The 16,375-nt window shown below is 38.6% G+C and overlaps 1 protein-coding gene across 3 annotated transcripts in view; it reads right to left on the reverse strand.

The window, feature by feature from the left end:
- Nucleotides 1-4,488: 4,488 nt before the first annotated feature.
- The window catches only part of LOC114466100 (protein FAM19A5-like), a 232,436-nt gene continuing 220,549 nt past the window's right edge, over nucleotides 4,489-16,375 (reverse strand). For 2 of the 3 annotated variants that reach the window (XM_028451566.1, XM_028451568.1), the window contains exon 5: nucleotides 13,885-15,221. The gene's annotated coding sequence lies outside the window, so the exon portion shown is untranslated. Of the gene's footprint in view, nucleotides 4,500-13,884; nucleotides 15,222-16,375 lie in introns of those variants that run through there. The other variant, XM_028451567.1, reaches the window with a different exon arrangement.

Consider the following 16,375-nt stretch of genomic DNA (forward strand, 5'->3'; position numbering starts at 1 on the left):
AGGGTGGTGCACATAATCTGCATGTGAACTGCTTTAAATATATTGAACAATAAAAATAACTAAACTGACATTACACTACTGAGTCTGATTTCAATTTCAGTATATTTGTCTTGGGAAAAATGCAATTAGATACATAACTCATGTAATGCAACAGGGTTTTATAACTGCTTTTTATAATAGAGCTTAACCTTTTCAATAACTGTGCATTACTATTTTTAATTAAATAATATATAAACAATTCAACTACTGGCAGATCTTCACATATTTACTGTAAGAAAAAGTCTTGTCCTGGGTTTGTTTTTTTAATGTTTTTGACACCAATACGATTAAAACATGGCCAAAGTTAAAGACTGCAGTAAAGTTGCACTAATATTTGGGTGAAAAGATGCTGACTCTGCAGACAATTGATTTTTTTAAAACCCAGGGGCCTTTAGAAATACAAAGAGAAATGCTGAATCACATCATGACATCATGCCCCATCATTTCCTGCATTTTTTACAAACAGACACAGTTACATTCACAGTTCCCCGATACAGCTCAATAAAAGGACATCCCACCTGTGTTTTAAATCTGTATCTGTTGTTTTTGAGCGTCATTGCCAAATGATCTTTAAAGAACTGGAGATTTAAAAGGCCAGGCACCGACACATCAGTAAATCCATCACAATATGACAACCATTTTTCGGATGTGACAGAGTTGACAAACTTTTCCTGTTTGAATCATGTGTGTTCTTTAGATTAATTAATTTAAACTTATACATTTTAGATAATTTCAGGGGTGGACTGGCCATCTGACATACCGGGTCCGATCTGATCCGCTACGTTTTGTTTTGTTTTTTTGACGAGCGAGCGGAGGCAGATATGGTAACAGGTGGCCAAAAACGGGCCAAAAGTGGCAAAAAGTGAGTGAAAAGTGACTAAAGTGGGCCAAAAGCAGTCAAGAGTGGCCAAATAGAAAGGAACCAGGTATTATGTAATGGCAAAGGGTTGCTTAAATGGGCAAAATGTGGCAAGCAATAGTGAAAAAGGGAAAAAATGTGGAACAAAAAAGGAAATAAAAAAGGAAACAAGTTGTATGTATTTGTCAAAAATGTGCTTATTTTGATGAAAAGTGGCCAAAAAATTAAAGAATGGCCAAAATTCGATGAAAGTGTCAAAAAGAACTTGCAAAAATGGACAAAAATAGGAAAAAGGGGATATTTATTTGCAAAAGGTAGTTAAAGTCTGAAGAAAGTGTTGGACAAAATGGCCAAAGGAAATAGGTAAAAAGAGGTTAAAAAGTTTCCTCCTTTTAAGGTTTTCTGGGAGAATAATAATTCAAATGAAGACATAAAGAGCCACATGATATCATTACTGACTTAATAACGCCAGGAATGAATTTTTGTTTATATCAAGTTGATGTGTAATCTTACAATGATGTGCAACTCTGGAACCTACAAACACAGTTAAAGGCCCATCTAAATGTATAACAGGACTTGTGTGGAAAAAAGAAAACACTCGTTGGGAGGTTAGGATAGTTACTCCATCTGGAGGGTCCCTCAGGGACAGAAAGAAGTATCACCAATGCGCGCTCGCCCCATGTAGCCCATTGTTAGTCTAATAAACAGACAGAAGTTGATTAAAACATTTCAAACATCATTTGGCCGCTACGCGAAGCCAGGCGACCCCCTACCAAGCACACTTAACACCCTGATGATCTGAGGCGAGAGTCTTCTTAGCCCCGCTCAAAGGTGATCCCACAAATCAGCGTAATGCATTCAGCAGGGGTCTCTCGTCGTCTCGGTTTCCCACCCTTCTTCTCCTCACCACTTGCAACGCTCATCGTTAAAAATTCATTAGACGCTGTTTGTATCGCCTCCTCAAGGATGTCACCCCGATGGCCGACTGTGTTGGAGGAGAAAGCTTCGGTAGGCCGGAGGGAATTGATGAAGCTCCTGGTGAGCGCTGAGGTACTCCTGTTGACTTTGATGTATGTGTTGGATCACAATGGTACAGACATGCTCTGATTGGGAATGAGCCGGGAGGGAGATTTAGCGCACGGCCAACGACTGTGACCCCCTGCGAGCTCAGAGCTATGAAAACATTTGTGATCTGTTCCATCTATTAATGAGTTACAATATATTGATGGCTGTTGAAAAATGAATTTTAAATGAGAAAGGAAATCTAGTAAGAAACAAGGTATACAGGAGGAGGAAGAGCCTTTAAATAACTGTGTTAACAAACCAAGTGATGCAATGTGTGCATATAGGTTGCAGGCAGGCAGTGTTTTTTTTAAGTCTGGCACTTACCTTCATACTTTCTGGCTTTGCTCACCGGTGCAATGTTTTTAAATTATGGTCATAGAAAATCTCTCATCCGTTTTAGACTGCAAGATTCCACACTACCTAAATGTATGAATTTAGGGAAATATATACAAGATCCCAGATAATTACAACTAACCAACACCACCAGTGCTTTTCATAAAATATTTGCAAAATATGGTCACCTTTCCTAAACTCATTAAACTTAAACTTTTATTAGGAAAGCTCAAACAACACTCTGCCTGTTAGCATGTACACATCTAGTGGTAATCAAATATAGTTATAGGTCTTGAGCATGTCTGGATACCGAGTCTTTATGCACGTTTTTGGTTATTTACACTTCCTTTGTCTAATTGTTGGTTTCATGTCAGGCATGGGCGAGCCTCTCTGCTGACTGGCCTTCTTGTGTTAGGGGCCGCGGCTGCTCTGGAGGGCCTTGGTCTATGATGCATTCTTGCCGCTGAACCCGCATGGACTCCAACAATGCTGGTGGGGCAGTCCACTGGACCTTTCCCTATACTCCTCCCTGTCCATCCCCCTTCCTGCCCTCCTGCCTTGTTTCTGTAGGGTTGGTGATGAATTCACCTGCATGGTGTAAAGGTTGCAGCATTGAGAGAGCTCATCTATAGGTACACGTTTCTACTAAAAGGTGGTAAAAATTAACGATATATGGTGGAGTTTTTTTTTTATCCCCGAAAGGTTCTATGTTCCGCCAGATTTATTTCTAAGTGAGCCTAGGTTTTGTTCTTTTTGGACCTGATGCGTACAGTGATTGTAGTTAGGAAGAAAAGTAGGGTTTCATTATTTAATAACCACCGCTAAAGCACACTAAAGGTAAAGCAAAAAAGATGAGGAAAAGCAGGAACAGAGTAGCCAGAAACCTTGACACCGGAGAATCAGGAGTCCATTGGACCGGTGAGCTGGGTCAGGCTGATAACAGGTTGGCCGCCACGGCCTTTGCTCACGGACTCAGTCCTGTCCTCTAGCCGTGGTGGAGGTCCCCGACCGTAATGGAAACTGACAGAATGTAAATGAGTTTTTAAAAGAGCTGGTTAAAGCCAGTCATTTTTCTCATTTAGGGGTCCCCAGCTGTCACCATGCTTCCCTGCCTTTCCGCAGCTACACTAAGAGGCAGCCGAAGACTTGGACCATGTAAGGTGGGTGATACAATTCACAATCACCAAGACCTCTTTTTAACTTCATTCTGCTGCTGCATTTTGTTCAAATTTGACCAAGCTAATTAAAATTATTTTGTAAAATTTCTGCTTATTTATGGAACTTTTTAACAGTTTTTAACAAAGAGCATCGTCATCTCCACCAAGAACTTAAACTTAGATAGTTAGCACTAACCCGGGGTTTCCACTGGATACGTCTCCGCTGCGCCACGGCACGATCCGGTTTTTCACCGCTGTCCGTTAATCCACACCGGTTGCGTTTTGAGTGCGCCGCAGTGGACTCCGGTTGAACGACTGTGACGTGCGAGAACGCAGTTAAATGTATGTGTTATAAACGCAACAATAAACAGATAAACAGGTCAGTGTTCCTAAAGGAGAACAAAAAGGTTGGACTCTCTAGATTTGTCAAAGCCACATTTTTTAGCAACAGCCAACAGAGAAGAGATAAAGCTGCACCATTAAAACATGAACTAAATCAAAGTTGCTGCAGTTTACAGTGTAGTTACAGTATGAGAGGAATCAATATAGTGGATGTGAATTTGTTTTTAAACATTATGACGTTTTGGTGATGTAGTTACTTGAAATATAATCTGAAGTGTTTTATTTTGAAAAGTAACCCGATATTTTATTGCGGAGTACGTTCTTAATTTCCTGTTTAGCGTCATTTGCTCTGTGCTGATTGATGCGTCGTGCTCCGGTGTCCGCCAGAAATTGAAGCCCTGCGTATATCTGGCGGAGGGCACCAGACTACCACATCTGGGAAGGAGCAAACACGCACCGCAGTGGACCCGGTGGAAATTAACGCATAGAATAAAGTGGAAACCTATCAGCTCCGGTGATGCGGTGGTGACGTAACGCAGCGGAGCCGCATCCAGTGGAAATTGGGGGTCAGACTCACAGCAATTATTTAAGTTGACAACTGGAATCATTCTATGTGGCGACTGCCCACATAGATTGATTTAGTTTTAGTTATAGTTTGTTGACTAAAATGCAACTTCATTATAGTAAAAATGTAGTCATCAGGACTATTTTAGTAATAGTCTTGTTTTAGTCCTATAAATGACATTTAGATTTTAGTCGACTAAAATATAAAACATAAAAGTTTATGCATTTTTCAAAGATTCAATTACAATTTATCAACCTCATATGGAATGGTTTTAACATTTGTTAATACACACAGATTTGATGTCATCAATGGAGTCATCTCCTGTCCGTTTACTTTGTTTTTGATCACTTACCGGCTTGTTCCGCTTTACACGCAAAAAAAGTAGTTTTTATTGGATATGTTGAGGTTTCGTTGTCTTAATAAACGAAACTTCAAATTAACATACTGTTCAAAAAGTAGACAAAATGAATCTCGCTGGAACTATTACATGAAAGTCAAGTGAAACTTCAAAGGAACCATCATAGGCGATCAACAGAACTCCTCTGACGAAGACTAGCAGTTGACAGTTGAAACATGTCGGGAGATAAAAATTCCTGAAGAACCTTATCTGAATAATTGAAACCTCAACTTAACATACTTTTAAAAAAAAAAAAGACAAAATTAATTCACTGGAACTATTTGATTGGATACAGTATCTTCCAAAAAAACAAACTGAATTCGAATTGGATTTCATTCCATGTGAACGAGTTTCATTATCATACTTTCACATGTATTTAGTCTCATTACTGTCACTGGAGACTACCTGTTCTTCTGTTCGGTTTCCTCGGGTACTCTTGCTTGTATGTACTGTATATTGTCTATAGAAGTTAATTTGTGTGTCTCTATATTGATGGACTGGTGTCTGGTCCAGGGTTAACAACAAAGCTCTGGACAGGCTGAAATCCAAGGGTTCTCACCTGCACCAAAGTCTGGCAGCTCATCAAACCCCCCTCGTCCATCTCCACTGGCTCCCGCTCTCAGGTCTCAAATCAAATACAAATGTCTCCTCATTACCTACAACTTACAAGTCCATCAACACCCATGCCATTCGGTGCGTGTCCAATCTTCTCCCCCCCTACACTTCATCCTGAACCCTACACTCATCTGATTCTGGTCTTCTCTTGATCCTACACCTTTCATCTCCTTTGCTTCGCAAGACTGTGCTTTCTCTTTCGCTGCCCCCACACTCTGGACCTGTCTCCTTGCATTATCTGTAAGGCTGCTTGACTGTACACATTTAAAACCTCCCTGAATACTCATGTAGTCAAACTGGCCTTTGATCTTTAACTTCGCCACATCTCCCGCTCTCATTATTACTGCCTTTTACTGTATGTGTTTGTGTGGTTCTGTTCGGTCTGTGTTGCGGTTGCGTTTGCTATAGCTGTTAAGTGGCCATCAGCTCCCTGAAGAGCTCTTTATTATTAATATCAAAGCTTCGATACGTAGAATCATTCTACTAGGGTTGGTGTCAATTTTTTTTGTACTAGCGTAATTGATAATTAATTACAATTAGGGCAAAATTATAATGTAATTGTAATTTTAAAAATATGTTGCTGCCGTAATTGTAATTAAATTGTAATTGAGTTATGAAAATGTATTTTGAAATTGTAATTGTCATGAAAATTCTCTGAAAATTGTCAAATATAATTTAACGCTAAACAGGGTTACCATGTTACAGTTCTATGTACAGTTCTACACATGTGTAGTTTAATTATTAAAATATATCTAGGAGTATACTGGCAGACAAAAGATTCATTGATAAGGAATCCTAACAATGTAATCAATAGATAAGAAATACATTAGATGATATATATTGTTTTTAGTGTTTTTTACAGCTGATTTATGATCCGCTATCATAAGAGACGCTAACAGAAAGCTAACACAAGAGGAAGGTTAACTTTTATTTGGTTATTTATTTCAGGCTTAATATTTGCAATTAATTGTAATTGAACTTTAGTAATTGATAACATAATTGTAATTGAACTTTAGTAATTGATAACATAATTGTAATTGACTTTCTGAGGATAAAAAATAATTGTAATTTAATTGTAATTGAAAAAATGCTAGTCGCTGTAATCGTAATTGAACATGGGTAATTAAAAACATAATTGTAACTGAAAAGCCACAACTCTGGTAGAATTTAGCGATCTAAATGTCAGTGTGAGCTTTCATTGTAACGGATTAGCTTTTTCAATGAAAGGATCAATTAAAATGGTGAGTTCTTTTTCACTGATTTGTTAAACCTAAATTCCCTAAAGTCCCTCTAAGCTGGAGGCGTTAATTGTCAGGCTGTGAACATTTTCTTTACAGTGTTCTGTTAAGATAAAAGAAAAAGCCACAGCTCTTAAAGATGAATACAGGTGTGTGTATTATATTTTAGGAATAGGCTTATACTATTCATTACATAACAATAGAAGATCCGTGGTAAGTATGTAGCACCTGTATGGTTCTTACACTTGCTTTAACGTGGTGCAGACACCACACTGTGGGCTTCTCAGCAGCAACACTGCAGGATTAATTAGCAGCCATGATGGCTAAAGGCAGTTAGTCTGTGTTAAATGGAGCTTTAACACCCAACTGACAACGGAGCTTCTACCATGCCGAGGTTGGAGGCTGTAAAGGCAGAGCTCTCAGGCCTGAAGCTCTGGAGCTTAACCTCAGACTTCACCTGTCAAACTGCAAGCAGTGGAAACACAGAGCATGGTGCTACTACAGTAAGATACAGGCTAATTAAGGCAAAGAGTTTGTGCTGGTACGCTGCAGATGAAGCTAACTGCATAGCTCACCCTATCTATACATACACCACCCATATATTTTAAAGGTCCAGTATTATGCTCTTTTTTCACACGTTTGTTCTAAGAGCCCCAACAACATAGTGTTTGAGGTTTATTTTCCCAAACTCGCCTGTTTTCTGGAGCTTTAGCCCTCTAAAAAGTCCCTTTCATGACGCTTCTAAAAACAGGCTGTTTTGAGGCCTTCAGCATATGCATGAGTAGACGTGTTTGTAGACACAATCTTAATGCCTTGCTCTTGGAAAGGGTGATCACTATAGCAATTTTCTTTTGCGATTCACACGCTCTTGTTATTGTTTTCAGCCAAAAAATTGCACATTATAGTAAAACGCATGGCTATTTAAGTGGCTATTGTGATTGTGACAAATGCCGCTTCAGCGTGTGTGTTTATCACGGCAGCAGCGACGTCAGTCAGCTGTTTCAAACACTCAGCGGAGCTGCTACGTCACTTCCTTCTCCTCCTCACCTGTGATAGTCCACTGTTTTGTCCAATCGCTGCGTCACATTGGGTCACAAACACGTCAGATCATGTCAAAGGCGATACAAGGCGATATAACGGCTACTAAAAATGAAACTGATTGTGAGCGCTCACACTGTGCTTGGGATTTTCAAAATAGTGTATGATATATATAATGAACGTAAATGTTATCTGTGGATAAAGGGACTAGTGGTTAAGGGAGCTTGTAATCATAGGCTCACTGGTTCTAATCTCCCTGGTCCATCACCTTATATTAACCCTAACTGCTCCCTGGGTGCTACACCGTGGCTGCCCACTGCTCCTCAGGGAGGGGTTAAACGCAGAGAACACATTTCGTGTATGTAGTTTTATACATATCACAATAAAGTACAACATTGTATATTTTGTATTAAACCGCAGTTTGTTCTACCTGTGAGGTAGTTTGAGAGGGAGGAGCTCACATTCTTAAGTAGGGTAGGAGGAGCCAGGACTGTTAGGAGGAGGAATTTCCACCTTATGACGTATTATTGGGGGGAAAATCCAACTCGCCGGTTTGGAGCTGACTTTTTACAAAATGACGAATAACAAGGGAGGGAGGAAACAGAACTTTTCCAACTCTGGCCCTCTGTAGCTAAACCATTATAAAGTGATTTTTTCATAATACTGCCCCTTTAATAGTTCTGTTAAAAAATGTTTGCAGGACTTCTACATTAAAGTATTAAACCTAGTAAAATCTCCTCACACTGAGAGAAATAAATTCCTGATAAGGTCTAGCCACGAGGTCAAGGTGCTGATTCAATCTTTTTCCCACATCGCCAACATGTCACCCACTGAGGTAATGTTTTGTCTCTTGTTGCTCCAACCTTGACAGATTATTGGTCGTGCTGAGAAAGCCCAAACCGTTTTATAGTTTGAAATATGTGCGCGATGGCAAGCATCCCTGTGCAGTGAGCAGCTGTGCTGGCCATATTGTGTATCGATCCAGCTTGTGCAATGATGGCTACACTTGATTAGATTTATATTGTAAACAAAGACTCACAGTATGAAATCTGAATTAGCAGGTATGATATCCATCAAAGCAAGTTCTGATATTTTGTGCTGTGTGATGCATTATTGGTATTTGGAATGCAAAATGAAGCTGAATCTTCCTTCTTCAGGGTGTCGCTGCAGGATGCAAAGCACCATAAAGCTTGCACGCTCCATAGCTTGGCATGGATGGAGGCGCTTGCTGGGAGACCCGTTAACTGACAATTAAACAGAAATATGCAGAAATGCAAACATGCTGGCATGTGTTCCCGATTTATCCCTTTGAATGAGCAAAATGTGGATAGAAATTTGGTGCAACAAGAAAACAGAGAAAGGAAAGGGTTGGGTCTAATCACCTCACGCTATAACGTTACCCTTAATTGGACTCCCAAATTACATTTTTATATTTCCTACTCAGCAGGGCTTCTTTAGTGTCACTGCTGCAGGAAAGCCCATGTTGCTTTGTTCTAATCAAATTAAAACATGTCGAGGCATGACTCCGAATACTGTCAGAGAAAGCTCAAGGATATGCAGCAGATTATTGGAATTCAATCTCATATAATTGAAACCCACCCCTCAATCCCCACCCCGCACACGTACACAAGCAAACAATGAATTGGAAGAAGACAAATCTTCAAGGTTTCATCTCCAGCCTCACATATTCCTTTGTGCGGTGACTCATGGTGGGAGGTGCAGAGGATGATCCTCCATGGATCCCCATGTTAGCTCTAGGAATAAAAGTCAAGTACGGAGGAGTAAATTGGTTCAAACTGCGGTTTTACCAGTGAAGCGAGGGTTAAGACCTTTGTTTCTGTGTTTATCTTGGAATCGAAGACTTGGTTTCCTGCGTTGGGCTTCAACCAATTCCAGTGGGTAGCAACTATGTGTTAGAAGAGGATCACGTATGGTGTTGATTTCTAAAGAATGGGAACTGTAGGCTCTAATGCGTACCTGGAGGAACACTGTCTCTGGGAGTAGCTGTCGTCACCCCTTTTTCCTCAAGCGTGTATGTCCAAACATCAGATATGGCTCTGACTAGGGTTTGGGTCAATTCATTGTAATTGTAATCGCGTAATGAATTACAATTATGACATCATTTTAACTGTAATTTTGAAAATCTGTTGCTGTCGTAATGGTAATGAAATTGTAATTGAGTTTAGATAATTGATTTCATAATTGTATTTGCCATGAAAATACTATAAAAAATTATCAATTATAATTTATTGCAAAACTGGGGAACCATGTTGCAGTTCTACACATATGTATTTAACCTTTATCAAAATATATTCATTATCAAGTTTTCCCACATTTTACCATTAAAAAAAAAATAAAATTGACCCTAAAAAGGCTCAGATGTCTACGCCGAAAATAATAAAACCTATATATTAATTGATTAGGAAGCCTAACAAGGTAACCAAGGCATAGGAAAGAAATTAAATGACATAAATATTTGTTTTCATGTATTTTACAGCTGATTTAGGACCCAAATATATGTATATATATATTTACACACACATAAAAGATGCTAAGAGAAAGCTAACACAAGAGGAAGGTTAACTTTCAATAGGTTATTTATGTCAGGCTCAGTAATTCTGATGAATTTTAATTGAAATCTAGTCATTGAGAGCGTAATTTTGTAATTGACTTTCTGAGGATAATAAAACAATTGAAATTTAATTGGAATTGTAAAAAAGGCTGGTTACTGTAATCGTAATTGAACATGGGTAATTGAGAACGTAATTGTAACTGAAAAATGTAAATGTTGACCCCAACCCTGGCTCTGACGTGTTATCAGCTTCTTCATTTGGTTGATAAAAAAGACGTCCTGTGCACAGCAGGGTTTGTCTTTAGGTGATGTGTTAATCACAGGGGGGCAAAAGGTTAGCTGCACATTATTAAACCCAATAAGCTCAATACTAACCCCTGTAAAAAATTGACTATTTTTATATTTTATACACTTTTTTGTGTTTTGACCATGTGAGAATCCAAGCAACATCTTCTTATTAAAGTGTACGTGAAAGAGCAAGAAACCGCACAAGACAGAAATATCAGCATAGTAGTTTTTCAGTCCTAAAGAGACGATTACACTAAGAAATCGTAGCAGACTTTGTCCTGCAAAGCTCTAGCCCTTTTTATTTTTATCATAAATGCTTTTGGTTGTTAGAGCTTCTATAACAGCATCGCTATTCATAACACAGAAGCCTGGACAGCATTACTGACAAGCACCACTTCACACAGTGCTATCAGTTATAGAGTAGTATGATACAGAAAAGCTGCATCAGAGCACTGCTCTGAATCCGTTCATGTAACGTCAATGCCTATTATAGAAATAAAAAATCTACATTTTATGTTCTTAAATTGAAGTTAATCAATGCAAGGCATGAGTTGAAATGCACAACACTCACTAAAAATCAGAGTTGGTTACCCTTAAAACCTTAATCGGCTTTGTAGGTTTTTTTTTTTTTTTTTAAACTGACTTTCACTATGTTTGAATACAAGTTTTAAATGAAGTGGTATAATTTCATTTTTCAGTTCCGTCAGCCGCCTTTAAAACCATATAAAAATTGCTGTGCTCAGAGTTCAGAGTCATTTACGAGTCAATCTTTCAAAATCCTAACCTTTTCAAACATAACTTCACCAAGCCATTTCTTAGTCTAATCTTTTTCTATTACTTCATTTTTCTGGCCTTCATAAGGCATTTATTCCCTCAATATTTCAGAGAAGACATTAACCTTTTGTGTTGTATATGACTTATAATCAATAATTTTTGTAGAAGAACTCAGCAGTTTTTTTTTTTAAAGTTCTATATGCATTGTTCCAAAATTACACTTAAAAGCACACCGTAGACTGTTTGAGCTAAAGAGTTGACCCATGTGAGTTATGTTAAATGATACCTCAGGCCAATATACAGCGCTTGACAGTATCAATGCTCTGAGCAGGGTTTCCCTTTGAAATACAGACTATGTAAGTTTGAAGGAGATGGACCGTCTGTCACCAGGTCATGTGAACTGAAGAATGTTTCACTTTACAGCAGTCACGTGACCACAGGCTTGGAAATACATAGTTCCCATGTAACGTCACAACATATGGGCATTTCCCGACCCGACGCCATTGTTGTGGACAGCTGAAACAAGTTAGTCTCTGTTTATGGCCAAAAGAGCACAATATGGTAGTTTCATGTAATGGTGCACTAATCGCTGAGATAGTTCAGTTAAAAGTGGATTATTTAGTAAGGGAAGTTGGCAAGTCAGATCTGTAACTTCAGGATAAGGATTGGCTCTAAGGGCTAGGGTGCGAACGCCTCACTCTTCTCCCCACTGCCGGAGACTCGGAACTTGGCCTGCCTCGCCGCATTAGTGGTGCTCCCCCCCACTCCCTGGTCTCGCGGACGTTGTCGGCCCCCTTCGCCGGGGTTCGAAGGGGATGGTTACAGGTGAACTACTGTCTGCATACACAATGAAAAGACAAGGCAGGCTGGCCCGACTGACTGTTTGTTGATTTTTGCTACAGTGCTGTGGCGCTTGTGGCCACTGGGGGCGCATGCGTGAAAGTTACCATTCTAGCGCTCCGAGTGGCCAAAAGTTACACAGTGTGCCTTTAAATGTTAGCAATTACATTGAAACAATAAAATCAAACTTTCTATCGTTGACTTTCTGGAGTATTATATCCCTTAAACCCAACCATTTTTACAGTTCCATTTTGTTTTGATTAGTGTAATTACACATATGAGGATTTGAAATTATCCATTTCAAACCAAGTCATTCCCAGCAGTTACTTCCTGACAGGTTTCATAATGTAATGTTACTTGTGTAGTTTTACCTTTGGCCACTTGAACAGTAACAGTCTGTCACTGTGCTGTGCAATAATAGACTAGAAGTTTGTATCATTATAATGGGTTTATCTTTTCCACTATTATACTGCCTCATCAATATAATAGAGCTCTGTCTTTGTGCAACAGGTACATTTTGTCACAATGCTCCCCCTTCCCGACAAAGGACAACAAACTTATTTTATCTCATCTGTTTTATGAGATTATTCTGTGGTTTGAGGTGTGTTAAAAGTCAATTTTTCTCCCACAATAATCATCTCAGAAATGGATAACTAGAAAAACCCTTATGTGTGTACCCTGCTTGAGCATGAACACTGCTGTTAGAATCTAATCACCTTCTGCAGTTTAGAAATTGGTGGTATTTTAATCCATTGGATCCTTGTAGGAAGGATGTAGCCTCCAGCTAGGTAAAAATACAAGTCAAGTGAGATGTTAACCAAAACAGTGAAAAATGGTCTGATGCTACAATTATATTTCATGAACATTAATGTGCAGCAAAAAAAGTTAAGTTTAGATTCTTGATCTGAGCCCAACCCGAGTTTAGGCCGGGCTCGGCCTCATTTTCCCGCTCAGCTGTCGGGCTTTTTTTTTTAAAAATCTCTATTACATTAATATTATATTTTAATGAACACAAAACACTTCTATGTTGTTGGATTTTTTGGGCCCGATCTAACCTCTAATGCTATACTCACCTGTCGGTGCTAACATTTGTTAGAAAGATTAATAATTAACAGTTTAATGGTAAATCTACCTAATTTAGATGATTTGACTGTGTTGTTTGTTGTTTTTTTACTGAAGTGATTGAATCAGTTTTAACAGTCTTTTGTGTTCATATACATATTTTACTCTGTTTATCCACTTATCGTGAACAAGACAGGTTAGTTTTCCCAACAAACAATGCATTGTTGCAATAGTGAGCCATTCGCTAGTTGCGTTCAAACCTTCTTTATCCACATTGGGTGGCGGTGGCTGGAGATCCAGGTTGTCTGACAGCTATTCCAAGTCGTACTGGGGATCTTTAGTTTTTTTTTTTAATTGACCATCCTAACCAGACTGCTGATCCAACTCCACTGTTTTCTTTTTATTTGTTATTTTGTTGCTTTGTGGCAAACTAAATCTGCTTCTTTAAAACACTTTTATATATAAATCCCACCTCAATAGCTGTGAAAAAACAGAAAAACTCTCTTATTTACTGTTAGAAACAACAAGTATTAAGGTACTGTAAGACTGGAATATGGTTATATTAAATTCACCGTCAGATGACTTTGTACTCCCAAACTGTCTACATTTTCACGGGACGTTTCTTTTCATGTATTTAATTTATTCTTAAAATATTTCATGATAAAAAAGTATGTCAATGACTCTAAAGACTTCTGCCATTTTTCCTCTTCACTTTCTCCTTGCCCATATTCATCCCCACAGGACAGAGGCTGGATTTGTGCAAACAGACACAAGCACAAAAATAAATTAGGAGATCAAAAACCAATAGAGAGGAAATGAGTCAGTATTCCACACTGTGTACATTACAATACCATAGCAAATTAGCAGGTTTCAATGGCTTCCACTGACTACCATAGATTTACAATGTTTAGTTGGCTGCAGATCAGTCCTTTATAAATCATGTCACTCTCCTTTGTTCACATTAATGACCGTGTTTTGTAGATGACTATGAAAAAAATGCGGATACAGGGGTGAGAAAGAAAAACCGGCAACTGCAAGCCAGCAGTAATGGGAACAACAGCGTTTGTTCACACACTACTAAACTCCCACAATTTAAGTCCAATAAGCTTCTCTACAAAGCTACAACATATAAAAATGTTAAATATATAACTTTTTCGGGCCTTTCAAAATACAATTAACGTCATTTCATTCACACTCAAAAGCATTTACACTCCATAGATCATTTCTTTGATATGATTTGAACTTCGTATCCTTGACACACCCCAAAATGTCTTCCTGCAAGCCGTCCTAACTGAAGCTACTGAAAAATGCAAATCATTTTTTCTTTTTTTGATACACAGTAATACATATGTAGTACCTATATCTCTAGTTCCAAAATACAGTGGTGGGCTTAGTCTGGAAAAAAAAAAAAAAAAAACATGTTGAAGTTTTTAAAAGTACTTCTTTGATTGTGTTCGTATACGTATGCCACCAGTTCCAAAGACTTTGTGTCCCATGTCTGTGAGCAGTTCTTAGTGTCCAATGACACAATAGGAGTTTTGTAGTTTTTGCTCTTTGGTCTATAAAAATTTGGGAGCATTACTCCAGCGGTAGGCCTATTCACAGCAGAGAGCATTCAGTACGGTTGGTGCGGCCTCGACATGATGCAAGAAGCAAAGGTTATGTCTGCAAAGACCTCCGTCGGTGCTCTGGAGCTCCTGCACTGGAAATGTGGGAGATCCTGTGTTGTATGCAGTTTTCAGACTTCCAATGAAGCAACCAGCAATCCTTTGAGGGATTCCAATGGAGTTGGATCCTCCCCTTGCACGAGCGATGCTGCTTTTTTTGTCGTGGACCAGGCGGACGCAGAGGAGAGGTCGACAAAACAAGTTGACCCGATGACAGGCAGCAGGAGGGAGCAGTGAGGAACCTGGAGGGTCACAGAGTGTCACAGCAGATATGGAGGCGTTTAATACGAGTGGTCCAGTTTTCAGCAGGAGAGCTCACTCCTTCAACAGTCACTCCTTGGTTGGATCATCTGTGAGTGCGTTATGAGACCTGTGAATTAAAAACACAACAACAAAGCGATTATGAGATGAAATGAACAAAGATAATTGGAAAATGTGACTTACAGTGTTCAGTGAATAATTATAATTAAACACATTTGATCACAACCTTTTTTCTGTCTTTTCAGTTTTCAGTTGTTAAGACCGTAATATACCATTACTTTGTTACATCAGCTATTGTCCTAAAGCGTCTACTACAGATGTACTTTACTGTCTGTGCTTTCTGTCAGTAGCTCAACTATGACACCTTCAACAATTTGAGGCAAAAGGTAACACCTAAACATTCTTAGTCCAGTCCCTCTGCCGCTAATTTCTATTGATTCACTCATAGAAAACTGATTTTCAATCATAATTAATTAATTAAAATCAAAAAGTTGCAATATTGATTTTTGTGTTGAGAATCTATGTACCCATCGTTCTTTGGTTATTTCGTTTCAAAACCAAATGAAAAAAAATATATATTTTTTTTAATTAATTTAAAACCAGAAACAGGAAAACGGAAAAACCAAAAATCAAACAAGCAGCGTTTTGCTGTTCAATTAAAGTTTGTGTGATATTTAGATATTTATGGGGAAACAAGGGCGAGAGGTTCATGTTTTAATCTCACCACACAGAGGGGACACACAGACGGACTTTTACAGTACTGCGTTTGATAAAAAATTATCTTGTAGCATGTTTTCTACCTCACACCGATGGCAGAGGTGTAATTTGTGTGCTGATGATGTTTCGTTAAAGAGTTATTGATTCTGGAAGTACGAACATTGTTCGTCCAAATGGTATCCAGATAAAATAGTGACTGGGCGGACTTTTGCTCCCATTACTGGTGAATTGAAACGTTATTAATACATAAATAAATCAAAACCAATAAATGGATGTTATGTAAAACATGCACATGATCTGTGGAACCAGAGGTGGTGTAATGAATCTACTGGTGCTCCTCGTTTCTTATCTATCAACTTCCATGTGTGTTGACGGCTGCTGTTAGCGGTATTTATAACGTGCAAAATAAACATTTTCCTGCCCTCAAAAAAGCTTTAATTGTTTTTGCAAAAGTGTCAAATCGTAGAAGTTCTAACATCTTTTGTTCTAAATCAGCAAAACTAAAAATTCACACTGTTTATTAATGGAATAACCAAAGAACAAAGG

This window comes from Gouania willdenowi, chromosome 6 (assembly GCF_900634775.1).
Source record: "Gouania willdenowi chromosome 6, fGouWil2.1, whole genome shotgun sequence".
NCBI classification, from domain to species: Eukaryota; Metazoa; Chordata; class Actinopteri; order Blenniiformes; family Gobiesocidae; genus Gouania; species Gouania willdenowi.